Here is a 14,911-nt window from a genome sequence, read left to right on the forward strand (position 1 = left end):
CCGGCTGAAGGGAAAGGAGGCTGGGGGAAGTGTGAAGGGAAGATAGGAGTGAGATGCGAGAGGAGAGAGAGGAGGGGTAGTCCTTGGACCAACTTGGGGCAGTGGGGAGGCTACTGGGTGCTTTTGTTGGTGGAGCACAGTAGTTACATACTTATGCCTGGAGTCAGGCCTGCGTGGGCTCAAATCCTGGCCCTGCCACTTACTAAGTGTAAACTGGTAGGATGCAGAGGATGCTAACAGCATCTACCTCATAGGGGCCTCATGAGGCTGAAATATGCGTGGCCCTGAACCTGACACCCAGCAGGTGCTCCCCAAAGTCCACACTCACACCAGTGCTTCTCGTCAGAAGGGGAAGCACAAGGTCATCAGACCGGGAATGTGAAGGCTTGTGTCCCTAGCCACCTCCCTACAACTTTGTCCATAGCTTTCATCTTTGCCTCTTGTAGGCAAAGGCTGATTACACGTGTTGGCTGGCTTATGTTCTTGGTAGATGAGCGCCTGGCAAGTTGAAGGCAGTCAAGGCCTGGTTTGCCAGAGGCCACAGTTGCAAGTATTGGCTTCATTTCAACTGTCTCTTCATGGGCAGAGTCCCTTCCATTAATGAGATCTCAGTGCAGCCATCAGTGACACAGGCAGGAGAACAATAAGTCAGGTGGTAGCATAAACTTTGGAGTCAGACTGCTTGGGCACAGCATTTACTAGCTGTGTGACCTTGGGCAAGTCCCATAATCCCTCTGTGTTCCGTGACTATAAAGTAACAGTAAGAAGATGAATACCTACCTCATGAAATGCTATAGGGCCTCAATTAGTTAACATACGTAAGGTATATGGAACAGTCTACAGTGCCCAGAATATTCTATATTAAAGTGGGAGGTATTATTACTGCATGGCACAAGACATAGTGCTAATGAAGGCTCTTGGCCCAGACCTTCCCGGGAGGGGGCATAGAAAAGAATTCTCTTTTGCCTGGGTGCCTGGGATTTAAAGGTCCTACATTACCCTTGGTAGCAGGGGCAGGGGACAGAAGGCAAAGGCATAGGGAAGGCTTCCCTGCATGAGTGGGCACTGGCTTGCCCAAAAAGTAGTGGGGCTGGCAGCCACTGCTAAGTGAGCCAGAGTGGGGGCCAATGGCTGTACTCATTCTACGAGTGATGGATGGAGGGAGGGTCCATGGAAGCCAGATTGTGACCACCACCCGTTCTTGTCCATACCTGAAGGGATATGGACTTCATCCTCAAGGCAATGTGGAAGCATTGCAGTGACAGTAATGAAATGGTATTTATGAGGCTCAATCACTCATTCATGCATCAAGTGTTCATTGAGCAACAACTACGTACTATGCACAGTTCTAGACCCTGCAGTGCTGAGCAAGATGTACATGTCTTGGCCTTCAAAGAGCTGACAGGCAGTCTGCTTGGGGAGCTAAGGGCTTTGTAAACCTTCAAGTGACAACAAGCCCTGGCCCTGTTTAATGCAGGCCCTAATTCTGAATTCCTGTTCTCAGAGCTGAGCTTTCACTTTTGCATCGGGACCTGCAGGAGAAACCTGTGGACTATGGGTGCTTTGCATTTTTTCACCAAGTTGCCAGAGGCAACGCGTGCCCTGGCTGTTCTGGAAACCTGACTTTGAACTGCTTTCTTCAGAAGGCACACTGGGTTTCACCCTCAGTAGTTGTCAATGGCTAGCCTGGCATTTTCCCTCGGTTGCTAAAATCCCCTAGTGTTCCTGGTACTCAGCATCGCACCTAATATATTTTCATTAGTCACCAAAGGCAGCCGGAAGTTGAGTTCTAAAAAGCCTCGTGGGGAAAAAATCGGTCTCAGGTTGAGTTCTTCAGGAAGCAGATGCTGAGGTGGAGTTAGTGATCATGAGAGATGATTTAGTCCTTCAGTGGCTTCCAGGAAGGACCATATCAAATTGGGGACTCGTGGAAGGGGGAGGGGAGGAAGCAAGATTGGGCAGGGGGAGCTGTCAGGTGGCAATGCAGGTCTGAAAAGTCACTGCCAGTCCAGAGGGAGCTCCGAGCAAAGGTGCCATCAGAGGAATCTCTCATGGGACAGAAACAGCTGGCCTGAGTACCACAGCCTGCTTAGCCGCCGGCCAGGGGCCACCCCTAGAGGAACATGACATCAGCTCAAAAGCTGAGGCCCACCCGCTGAAGCCAACAGCTGAAGGCTGTCAGTTAACCACAGTCAAAGCAGCTGGCAGCGAGTTCCTTGCTGGAGGTGCTCTGAGTGATGCCTCTCTGCGTCTGTCATAAGACCCGAAAGGAGAATTGGGAGCAGGCCCTGGCACCGCGTGCATAATTAAGACAAGGTCTCTCTCTGCCTTCAAGGTCCTCACTACCCAGTAGCACTTGTAAGAATTCATAATATCCCTGGAAGGAACATCCAGGCAAGAATATCCCAAATCCAGTTTATAGGGCTACAAGGCGCTGTGCAGGAGGCTGCTCAATTTGCCTGATACTCTGAGAATTTCCCCACCCAGACCAATGAAAATGATCCTTATACCAGCAATGGAGAAAATCTTTTCTATTTTCCTTTTTCCTAATTTGGTGGAGAAGATGCAAATGGATATAGACTCCATCAAAATGCTCTCACCAATGATAGATATCCCCTATTTTGTTTCGCTCCCGTTTGGGTTGTTAGAGTGGCAGCAATTAAACTTGACAAAATAGTGATTAAAAAACAATGAGAGGCAAATGTACCAGCACACCAGCGCGCATCTAGACCATTCCAAAAATGATCTCTTAAGTGTTTGAAATCTGCTTTATTTTCCTACCGCAGGAATGAGTTTTCAAAAAACAGCACTTAGGAAGGGCAATTTGCCACAAGCATTCCACGGCCCCAACAAATAGTATTTCTTTCTAATGGACTCTCCCCCTCCAAATTTAACTGCAGTTCCCAAATCAGATTCATTATACAAAAGAACGAACAAATGCCACAAAATGCCCAGAAACTAAGCCTCTTCTTGCCACTTCCAATAATGCAAAAGGCAAACAAAACTTCTCAACAGTAACTTTGCTTGCTGGGTTTCCCGGGCACCAGCTGCTGGGCTGCCCTGGTCTGGGAGGTCACAGCCACCATGGAGCTGGGAGGTCTAGCTGTGATCCATCCCAAAAGTCAGCTGTTGCTGCCTTCTGAGCAGGGGCTTTATAACATCTGGCTGCTCCTTACAGGACTGAATGAAGTGTGTGACTCACAGGCGACCTTTTAGAGAGAGGAATGAACAACACAGGCCATTTTCAGCAGTGAGGTTTTTGTTTGTTTGTTTTTTGAAATCCTGATGCATATTTGGCTCTCGTGAAGCCACGGTCATGTCTTTCTCTCTCTCTCTTTCTGATGTGCAAGCAGCTTTCTGGGTCTAATTATAGATGTAGTCTGTGCATCCTTGATCAATAGTTCTGAGTGTCCTCCCGCCTGAAGAGCCGTTTAGTTCTTGCTGATGGGCTGTCATTTCAACCTCTAGCTCTGAGCGGCAGTTTTCAGACTCCTCAACCCCATCAGCGAAGCCCCAGCTTCTCCCGGAGCACTCTTTGAATTTTGCGGAGCTTGGATTGACCCCCATCTGAGGAGGCCCCATCTGCAGGGAGGCCCCATCTGCAGGGAGGCCTAAGGAGGCTGTGGAGAAGCCTGACAATGTCCGGAACTACAACGGAAGACTGGGGTTCAAAGCACGGCGACAGCCAGAACAGGGAACAGAGTCAAAGAACGTCTCCCCTGAGGTACCCCCTCAAAGGAGGGGCAGAGGAGAGCCGCTGGCAGCAAGAATCCACCTTGGGAGTAAGGCAGCAGTCCATGTGCTCGTTCCCAATTATCTCCGGTAGAGTCATAATCGTGCTGGCTTTCGAGACCCAGAAAGCCACTGTTTGCAGGCTACTGTTTAATAATGAGAGATGCACAGCACAGGGGTAGCAGGGAAATGAAGAGGCAGAGCACAATTTGACCTGCAGGGCACTGGAAACCGTGAAGCAGAGAGACGCTTAATAATAGGGTTTTACCAGATGGGAGTGAGTGGCTGCCCGTGTGGCTTGGTGCTGTCTCTGAGCACGACCTCAGACAGGCTCTCTAGATCGACTCCATGTCCTCTGCCAGGTGGGTGGATGCTGTGCGAAAGTGAAGCTGGGCACAACGTTGAGTACCCAGTGAAGGAAGGCAGGGAACGGGAGAGAAACAAGGGCTCCAAGCAAGGTGTTGGCTCAGACTCTTGGTGCCCCAGAATAGAGTGTTGGGGGAAGCTCCCAGCTCCCCTATACTTGGGCCCTTTTCCAGGGCAGGCCTAGGCACAGGCATGGCAGGGGAGGGGAGGTACACCCAGGGACCACTTGAAAAGCAGCCGGCGTGGGTAACGCGCCCAGAGCCGCCAATCCCGGGCCTGCCCGTTCCTATGGAAACAGGCGCCAAGCTAGGAGCCTGCTGCTGGGAGCCAAGTCCCAGGCGGCTGTCAGGCTCAGATGCTGGCTGCCCGCTGGGACCTGGAAGTGCCCTTTTCCAAAAACCATCCCTGCTGGCTCTGAGTCAGAGGGGTCCCCCAGCATCCGCTGAGCTCAGAGCCTGGATGGAAGAGGAGCGGGAGGAGAAGGAGGGGAGCGAATAAAAATATTTACGCTTAACAAACACTTTGATGTTTGAAGACTGTGTGTACAAATGAGGGCTGGGAACATCCTTGGTGAAGGGCTGGTGTTTCCAGGCAAATCTTCAAATCTTTTCATGCACACACACACACACACACACACACACACACACAATCTCCGGCTCTCTTTCTCTCTTGATAGGTTTACATTATCACTGAAACAGAATGCAAAGCTGGACTTGGGAAAGGTGTGAGTGGTGATGGATGAGCACCCAGGGACCACACCTGTCTACCTCTGTGGGCCTCCTCTGTCAGCCCCGATGTGGCCTGCGGTGGCTGGTTGGAGGGCGTAGGAGGCATGTGGGGCTGCATGGCCACTTGAGGTGTGTTAGGAAGGCTGCCTGCTGGAGCTGCCACACGGCTGGGGGCTCCGGGTCTGGAGAGGCTTGAGGATCAAGTGCGGTGACACTGAATCATGCCTGGTGTTCTGCACTTGGGTGAATGTGAAGCCCTCTTCAGAGGAAGTGTGCAGTAAAGACCTTGCACCAGGGTTGACCTTTATCTTCAGAGGTCCTGACAGTTGAAAACAATGTGTGACACTTGCATCGTGCCCAGGCAGAGGCAGAGGCAGAGGCAGTGAGGAGCTTGGGGTTTGGAACCAGACAGTGCTGGCTGCGTGGCCTTGGGAAAGTCACTTAACCTTCCTGATCCTAAATTTCTTAACTTAGAGGTAATAATAATAAGCACCTCATTGTGTTATTGTGTGGACTAAATATTTTAAAATATATGTAATTTGTAGTATTTGCTTAATAAATGTCAGCAAATATTATTGCGTTCACTTGAGAAATGGTGACTGAGCCTGTACAAAATGTACAGGAACCCATGTTAAGTCTTTGAAGGATACAACAGTTATTCGGGCAGGTAATTTGCCCTAAGGGGGTTTATAGTTTGGTGAAGAAGCCAAGAGAGGAACATTAATAATTAAGAATATAAGCAGAAGATACAAAGTGAAAGTTCAACAGTGTCCACTACCTGTCCTCCCTTAAATAGTTCTTTAGAGGTGAAAATAAGGTAGTGTAGGTATGTATTACTCAGGGAAGGCTAGCTGCTGTGACAAACAACCCTCAAGTAGCAGTGGCTAAGCACCTGCAGTGGCTAACCAACCTCAATGGCTAAGCACCTGCAGTGGCCAAGTACCTGCAGTGGCTAAGCACCCCCAGTAACTAAGCACCTGCAGTGGCTGAGCACCCTCAGTAGCTAAGCACCTGCAGTGACTAAGGACTCTCAGTAGCTAAGCACCTACAGTGGGTAAACACCTGCAGTGGCTAAGTACCTGAAATGGCTAAAAGCACTCTCAGTAGCTAAGCACCTGCAGTGGCTAAACACCTTCAGTAGCTAAGCACCTGCAGTGGCTAAGTACCTGCAGGTGTTTGGCATTCACTTTTCCATGAGGTGATTCAGAAGCCCAGGTGCCTTCCAGCTTCTCTAGCCTTGGAATCCTCCACTGGCCCTTTCTATCCAGTGGATGGAGGAGGGACAAGAGAGCATATGGGACTGTGTGGAAAGTGTTGGAGACCACGTCTCAGTCTGGCTGCATTTTACTGTCCAGAATCCAGTTGTTGGCCCCACCTAACTGCAAAAGTTGCTGGGAAATGTAGACTTCCCATGTACCCAATGGGTAAGTAAAATAGGGATTGGTGAACACATAGTGTTGTATCTGCCACAGTTGGAAAGGACTTTGAGAACTCAACAACCATACAATTTTCGGGGGCAGGGATGGTTGTTCTGAGTACTTATTGCTGTGTTATAAGCCACTGCAAAACTTAGTTGCTTAAAACAACAGCGTTTATTTAGCTCATAAATCTATGATTTGGGCAGGGCTTGCCTGGGACAGCTCTTCCCTGTTCCACTCAGTGTTAGCTGAATTGGCTGGGGAGCTGGGGGCTGGATTATCTGAAGGTCCCTCACTACTATGTCTGGTGGTTGATGCTGGCTGTTGGCTCAGACAGCTGGGGCTGGAACAAGTGGGGCTCCTCAGGTATCTCTCTGTATTTCCATTTTGTTTGTTTATTTTTAAAAATATACTTCAAAATAAAGAGTGCAATTGGAATGTTTCTAACACAAAGCAATAATAAATGCTTGTGATGATGGATATCTCAATGACCCTGATTTGACTATTCCAGCATTGTATGCTTGCATCAGAATACTCCATGTATCGCATAAATATGTATGACTAGTATGTATTCATAATAATCACAAATAAAAATTATAAAAGCAATTTCTTTATTTTTACTTGTATACATTCAAGGAGTACAAGTGCAGTTTTGTTCCATGGATACATTGTGTAGTAGTGAAGTCTGGGCTTTTGGTATAACCATCACCCAAATATAATGTACATTGTCCCCATTAAGTAATTGCTCATCCCTGACTCCCTTCCCACCCTGCCATCCTTCTAAGTCTCCAATGTCTATTATTCCACACTCTATGTCCATGTGTACACATTATTTAACTCCCACTTATAAATGAGAACATGCAGTATTTGATGTTTCCTTTTGAGTTGTTTCACTTAAGATAATGGCCTCCAGTTCCATCTGTGTTGCTGCAAAATACATGATTTTATTCTTTTTTTTTATGGTTAAGTAGTATTCTATTGTGAAATATGCCTCATTTTCTTTATCCGAACATTCACTGATGGACACTTAAATTAATTCCGTATCTTTGCTATTGTGAATAGTGCTGTGACAAACATATGAGGGCAAGTAAAAATTATATTTATGGTATACAATATAATGCTTTCATACATGTATACATTGTGAAATGGCTAAAGAAAGCTACTTAACATATGCATTACCTCACATACTTATTTTTTCGTAGTGAAAACACTTAAAATCTACTCCTTTAGTAATTTTCAAGTATACAATATATTGTTATTAACTGTTGTCACCATGATATACAACAGATCTCTTGAACTTACTCCTCCTTTCTAAATGAAATTTTCTGTTCTTTCACCAACATCTTCCCAATCCCCCCAGCCCTCTCTATATTTCTGTGTGGTCTTTTCATGTGGCATCTCCAGGATGGAGGCTTCATAGGGTAGCAGGACTCCCTGCATGATGGCTCAGGGCTCCCAAGGCATATGTCCTAAGATAAAACAGCACAAGGTCTTTCCCAACCTATCCTTGGAAGTCAATCCCACCAGTGACACCAAGGGATAAATTCGTACAAACATATGGTTCATAACTCTTAAAGGCAAGACATTTTATGTGGCTTTATTGTGCTTGGTTCAGAGGCCCCACTTGCCAGGGCCAGTCATTTCTGGGAGGTTCCTTTCCTTCTCTGGAGCCTTATAAGTCCCTGGGACTAGCAGACTAGAAACTGGGGAAAGAGCCATGGTGATGGTCACTGAGCTGCTTATTGTCAAAGCTTCCTGCTAACATTGTCCATGCTCTCAGAGCCCATCATGGTCCCCAAGACCTTCACTGAGGCTCCCAGGGCCATGGAGCTTAGAGTCCAGATCCCAAGGATCCATGCAGCGCCCCCAGCAGAGACTCTGCGATTTCCAGGGTCTATGTGGAAGCCTGGCACTGGTTTCCCACAGCACCTGCCACCTCTAGTGCCATCCTGTTGGTCTTGGATTCCCCTCTTATTCCTCATCCTTGCCTAGTCTCTTCTTCCTAACTAGGCCCTTATATGCTCCTCATTCATGGCACCCATAGAAATACAACTTCTTGAGGCAGGTTCCCACCCTTGGCCAATTAGTGTGAAGCACCAGAATGATGATTTCTGCAGAAAGACTCTCTTAAGAGGGTGCAGCGTACACTAAAGGCACTCTGAGGCTTGGTCCATCCAGATTTAATAAGGCATTTATTCTTAGTTAACCCTGGCCTCCAGGCCTCATAGCTCTGCTCTGGTAATTTCTTTACCAGGTTCCCTCCTGCCATCCTTCCAAGCATTTTTTTTTATAGGGTATCTCTGTGTTGCCCAGACTGGAGTGCAGTGGTCTGATCATGGCTCACCGCAGCCTTGACCTCCGGGCTAAAATTATCCTCCCACCTCAGACCCCAAGTAGCTGAGACCACAGGCATGTGCCACTATACTTGGTTAACTTTTAATAATTTTTTTTGTAGAGGTGGAGTCTCATTATGCTGTCCCAGCTGGTCTCGAACTCCTTCGCTCAAGCCATCCTCCCTCCTCAGCATCCCAAAGTGCTGGGATTACAGGCATGAGCCACCGTACCCAGCCCTTCCAAGCATTTTAAAGGAGTCTGTCCTGAATCTTCCAGAGCCCAGATGATGTACCCCAGAGGCTCAGGGGAGGAAGCCCTCACTTCTAATATAGGAAGAAGTTATGCTTTCATGGCGATGGTGACATGTTGTCCTAGATTGACTGCCCCTTAAAGAGACCCCGTGCCTAGGATTTGTGTGAAAGGATTTCATTTGAGAGGACATCCTAGCCAACACCAGTTGAAAGTGGGGAAGCCAGACAGGGAAGGGGAACAAGTAAACACAGGGTGTGGTGAAAAGTGTCTGGGACTCAGTCCTACTGGGCATTGCCAGGAGGTAGTCACCCTCAGAGTCATCATACCCGAGGGTGAGGAGCCAGGGTGTTTATTTGCCCACTCCATGCATCCATGGTGCAGAGCTGCTGTGGAGAGTGTAAGATCGTCGGCACCTACTACTTGCCCTGCACTACAGAATGCCCTAAGGCAAAGAGTGTGCGGGGATGCTGTAGGAATGAGGACATATGGGCAGGACACCAACAATGTCTGTCGCACACAGGAATGGATTTTGTATTTTAGCTTTTTATTATGTAAAGTGTCAGATGTACACAAAGTAAACAGAATAGTATAACAACCACCCATGGACCCATCCCCAGCTTCAACAACGATCAACATTCCTTTTTTCTTGTTTCAACTATGCCTCTGAACTGACTTTTATAGAATGGAGAAAACATGGTAAGAAAAGGAGGGCAAGATTCCAGATAAAAAGAGTCAGCTTACCAAAGGCACGGGGATGCAAACCAGCATCAGCCTGCAGTGCTCTTTGACTTCTATGTCACCTGCATGATGGAGACATGGAATTCAAGTGAAAAGTTGGCCTGGGACCAGCCTTGGAGAGTGTTAGAGAGCAGGCTAAGGAGGGCATGGAGAGACATTCTCTGGCAAGTTGTTGTGCAGGTGAGTAACCTGATTGTCTCAGCTTGGGATCTCGAGAAGCAGACCCTGAGAGAAGGAATCAAGGACAATGAGTTATTTGGAAGATGGTTGTGGGAAATAGCAGGGGAGTAGAGAATTAATTCAGGGAAGGGAAGTCAGAGATAAAGGACGTTGTTAAGCCAGCTCCTACCAGGGCAACTAGGGTTCAGTCCCACAGGAACTCTGGGAGACAATGCAGAGCACACGGCTCAGAGTTATCTCCAAAGTGGGGCAGGAGCTGGGGCATTTATCTACCAACTCCCCTTCCATCATTGCCGGAGGGTTGTTTTCTAGGGGCACTGATTCCTTGGCCCTTCCAACTTGTGGTTCTGGAAAAAACCCTCTGAAGCAGAGATATGGATACTGGCAAGTGGAAGTCTGCTGGAGCACACCAGGCTGGAAAGATCTGGAGGAATATGGATGGGGCACTGACAGCCTCTCATACACTGATCTTAGTTGGAGTTCATTAGGAGGCAGGATGTCTGAAGGATTGGGGCAGGGACATTCAGGAGACAGGGACACCATGAGGAGGCTTTTGCTGTGGTCCAGGTGGGAGGCCATAGAGTTCTGTGCTGGAGAATAGGAAAGGAGAAGAGGCAACAGATGGGGGAGAGAGAGATTGGGGAGATATCATCGACAGGATTTGGCAACTGATCTTGCATGTTCACATGTAGGAGGCAAATTACCAGAGATAGATTATAAACAATGCTCAACCATAGTAGCTACATTTTTAAACTTCTGGTAAAGCAATCAAATTCATCAACAATCCTGCTGGGTCTCTCTCAATTCCAGAAGCTCAGCCAGGCACCCAAAGGCTCAGAGGCAGAAGATTAAGTGACTGAGGGGCTGGCATCTTCTCAGATGTGGCCACAGGCCCGGCTCATTCCAGACTCTTCCAGGCTGTGCTGCAGCTAGATGAGAGGCAGTGAGAGCAGCCCTGGGTAATGAGTCAGGAAATCTAAGAGCAGGTCTTTTCTCCTCCACTGTACAGCTTGGGGCAAGTCACTGGGCCTCAGTTTCCTCAGCTATAAAATGCGAAACATTGTATGCGCTCTCCCCATCATGAAATATTTGTTGTGAGGACCCAACATGTTTATGTGTCAGTATGGCTCTTTTGCTTGTTCTAGCGAATGCATTCCTCTTCAATACCTTAGTCTTGAGACTAAATGTCCCTTAGTCTGAGAGTTCTGAGACCACTATGACCTCTTGCTCTGCCTCTGCCAACTCAGCAACTTTTCTTGCATGTCTTTGCTTTTGTGCCCTGCTAATAAAAGAGAAATTTCTCACTGTCAGTGCCCTGCCCATATCCCTTCACCCTTTAAGTCTTCATCCATTTGTGTGACTATAAAGGAATACCTGATGCTAGGTAATTTATAAAGAACACAGGCCTATTTGGGTCACAGTTCTGTAGGATGTACAAGAAGCATGGCGCCAGCATCTGCCTCTGGTGAAGGCCTCAGGAAGCTTCCAATTATAGTGGAAGGGGAAGGGGAGGAGGCATCACATGGCAAGAAAGGAAGGAAGAGAGAGAGAAGGGAGGCACCAGGCTCTTTTTAACAGCCAGATATCATGGGAACTAAGAGTGCGAACTCACTGAATCCCATGAAGATGACACCAAGCCATTCATGAGGAATTCACTGCCATGACCCAAATACCTCTCACCAGGACCCACCTGCAACTCTGGGGTTCAAATTTCAACAGGAGACTTGGAGGGGACCAATATCTAAGCTGTCTTTCAGAATATCTACGTATCTGTACCTGAGAGCATCCCACACCCCAGAAGGCAGCTCTGCCTCTGTGGGGCAGGCCAGAAAGGCAATTATAATACCTGATGGCAAAAGGGACTTTGCAGATGTGATTGAGTTAAGGATCTTGAGATGCGGGGATGATCCTAGATTATCTGGGTAGGTCTTTATAAGAGGGAGGCAGGAGGATCAGAATCAGAGAGTGTGATGTGACAATGAAAGCAGAGGAGAAGGACATGTGACAAGAGTAGAATAAATCAAAGTGATGCAGGGCCATGAGCCAAGGAATACAGGATGCCTCTCCAAGCTAGAAAGGGCAAGGAAATAGGGTCTCCCCTGGAGTCTCCAGAGGAATCCAATCCTGCTGACCCATTTCAGATTCCTGACCTCCAGGAAGTAATACAGTTGTGCTGTTTTAAGCCACAAAATGTGTAGTAATTGGTTATAGCAGCAATAGGAAATTAACACTGCTCTAAGAGTAGCCCTCATTCCGTGCCTGATGGGAGATGGTGAATACATGCTCCAACTCCTTCATCTTTCACATAGAGTAATAGAGTAACACTAAGGCAATCTGTTTTTTTGTTTGTTTGTTTTGGTTTTTTTTGAGACAGCATTTTGCTCTGTTGCCCAGGCTGGAGTGTAGTGCCACGATCATGGCTCACTGCAGCCTCAAACTCCTGAGCTCAAGCAATCCTCCCACCTCAGCCTCCCAAGTAGCTGGGACCATAGGCTACCACCGCATCCAGCTAACTTTTTAATTTTTTGTATAGACAGGGTCTCACTATGTTGCCCAGGCTGTTCTCAATTTCCTGGCCTCAAGTGATTCCCCCGCCTTGGCCTCCCAAGGTGCTGGGATTACAGGAGCAAGCCACCATGTCTGACCAAGAGGCACCTGTTTTATACCATTTCGCAGTTTCCCCTGGGGTTAAGCACCTATAACTGCTGTGATAGCTGGCTTAATAATATACCCCCTTTGGCCTTCTTTCTTGTATGACTTTAATACTTCCCTGCCGAGGACTCCTGGGATACCTTCCCAAATAAACCATTTGCACTTAGATCCTTAATCCTTAATGTCAGGGTCTCCTTCTGAGGGAAACTTCTGATATGGTTTGGCTGTGTCCCCACCCAAATCTCATCTTGAATTGTAGCTCCCATAATACCCACGTGTCATGGGAGGGACCTGGTGGGAGGTAATTGAATCATGGGGGCAAGTATTTTCCGGGCTGTTCTTGTGACAGTGAATAAGTCTCATGAGATTTGATGGTTTTATAAATGGGAGTTACCCTGTGCAAGCTCTCTTGCCTGCCTCCATGTAAGATCTGTGTTTGCTTCTCCTTTGCCTTCCACCATGATCATGAGGCCTCCCCAGTCACATAGAACCTTGAGTCAATTAAACCTCTTTCCTTTATAAATTATCCAGTCTTAGGTATGTCTTTACTAGCAACATGGGAACAGACTAATACAGAAACCAATCCAAGACAGTCCACAGAGAGGGGCCCCTGTGGTCCAGGCCCCTTGTTAGCTACATTTCATCCTCAATCCTATTAACCCTGTGAAGGCACTTGTGCTCCCATTTTTCAGATGAGGAAGCTCATCCCAGAATCTGGACTAAGTGCCACAGCTGGAAAGTGGAGCATTCCAGATTTGAGACAAGCTGTGCCTGAATCTAACACTGCCTTGTTCGTGGGAAAGCTGACAAGAGGGGTCACACAACTCCTCATGCTCAGGGGAGCCCACACTAAGGGTTCCTGTCTTCTGCCTTGACCTCTTCGCCTTTTGATGGTTGTCTTGGGCCCGCTGCCCCCCAGTCTTACTGTCTCATGGAACTGCCACACTCAATATTTGCACCTGTGTTAGTCTGCCAGAGCTGTCATAACAAAGTACCACAGACTGGGTGGCTTTAATATATTGTCTTACAATTCTGGAGACCAGAAGTGCAAAATCAAGGTGTTGGCAGGGTTGGTTCCTCTTGAGGGCCATGAGGGAAGGATCTGTTCCAGACCTCGCCTTGGCTTGTGGGTGGCTGTCTTCTATCTGTGTCTTTACATTGTCTTCCCTTTGTGTGTGTGTGTGTGTGTGTGTGTGTGTGTGTGTGTGTGTCTGTGCCCAAATTTTCCCTTCTTAAAAAGACACCAGTCATATTGGATCAGGGCCAACTTCATCTTGATGTGATCATCTTCAAATATGGTTCCAAGGATGGTGACATTCTGAGGCACTGGGGGTCAGAACTTCAACCTATTAATTTGGGGAGGACAAAGCTCAACCTATAGCAGCACCTGAGGGACAGTCTTTCGTAACAGACTTGTGGAGTCACAGGCATTTTCTGGATCCTGATTGTCTTTTTTTGGGGCTGTAGAATCCATCATCTTTTCTTTTTGAGGGGTTGAAATGTCGAAGCTAGCCATGTGTGAGGTAAGGAGGCACCTCTATGTGTCTGGCCAGCTGGTGGGAAGGTGGCGATGGTGAGTTGATAGGTTTCTGTTGGTGGGGAAGAAGATCAGGTTGCCAACCTCAGTCTGCACCCTCCTGGGTCCTGAAGGAGGAGGCCAGTCAGTTGAGACCTGCCATAGGGCAGACAACAAGCTTTCTTCTTCACTATTATGTCCCAGTGCCTGGCACTGTGCTGGGCACACAGCAGGGCCCCAGTGAGTCTCTGCTGGTTGCTTGACTGGACCTTGGACGTCTGGTCACTTGGTAGAGTTGCACAAACCTTGGGTATATGGGCAGGATATGAGGTTGTAGTCAGAGGGAATTGAGTGTGAGAGGAGAAAGAACTGAGAGGCGGCCTGGGGCCTGGGGCCTGGAGAAGCTAAAGAACCGAATCTGCCTAAGGCCATGTTCACTGAGTGCAAGCCGAGTCAGCACTGGGTTGGCTGGGGCAGTCTGTGGAGCTGGTGCGGCAGCTGACCAGCAAGAGCTGTGCGCTTGTATTCATCCGCCTGGGAAAGCCAAAGTCGGGGCACGGACAGGGGCAGGGAAAAGGAGCCCTCCAGGAGGAAAGGAAAGAGGAAAATGAGAGCTAGAGGGGAGAGAGACAGCTGTGGTTGGTCTTTTATTAGTTTTCACAAACTGAGTAGCTGAAAACAATGGAAATTGATTCTCTCACAGGTCTGGAGGCTGGAAGTCTGAAATCTAGGTGTAGTCAGGGTCGGTTCCTCCTGGAGGCTCTGAAAGAGGTTCTTTTCCATGCTTTTTTTTTCTGGCTTTGGTGGCTGCCAGGGATCCTTGGCATTCCTTGGCTTGTTGCCACATCACTCCAGTCTCTGTCTCCATCTTCACATCACCCTCCCTGTGTACCTTCACCCCTTTTCTTTTCTTATAAAGACGCTTGTCATTGGATTTAGGGCTCACCTTGATCCAGGATGATCTCATCTTGAGATCCTTAACTTAATTAACTCTA

This window comes from Theropithecus gelada, chromosome X, assembly GCF_003255815.1.
Source record: "Theropithecus gelada isolate Dixy chromosome X, Tgel_1.0, whole genome shotgun sequence".
Taxonomy (NCBI): domain Eukaryota; kingdom Metazoa; phylum Chordata; class Mammalia; order Primates; family Cercopithecidae; genus Theropithecus; species Theropithecus gelada.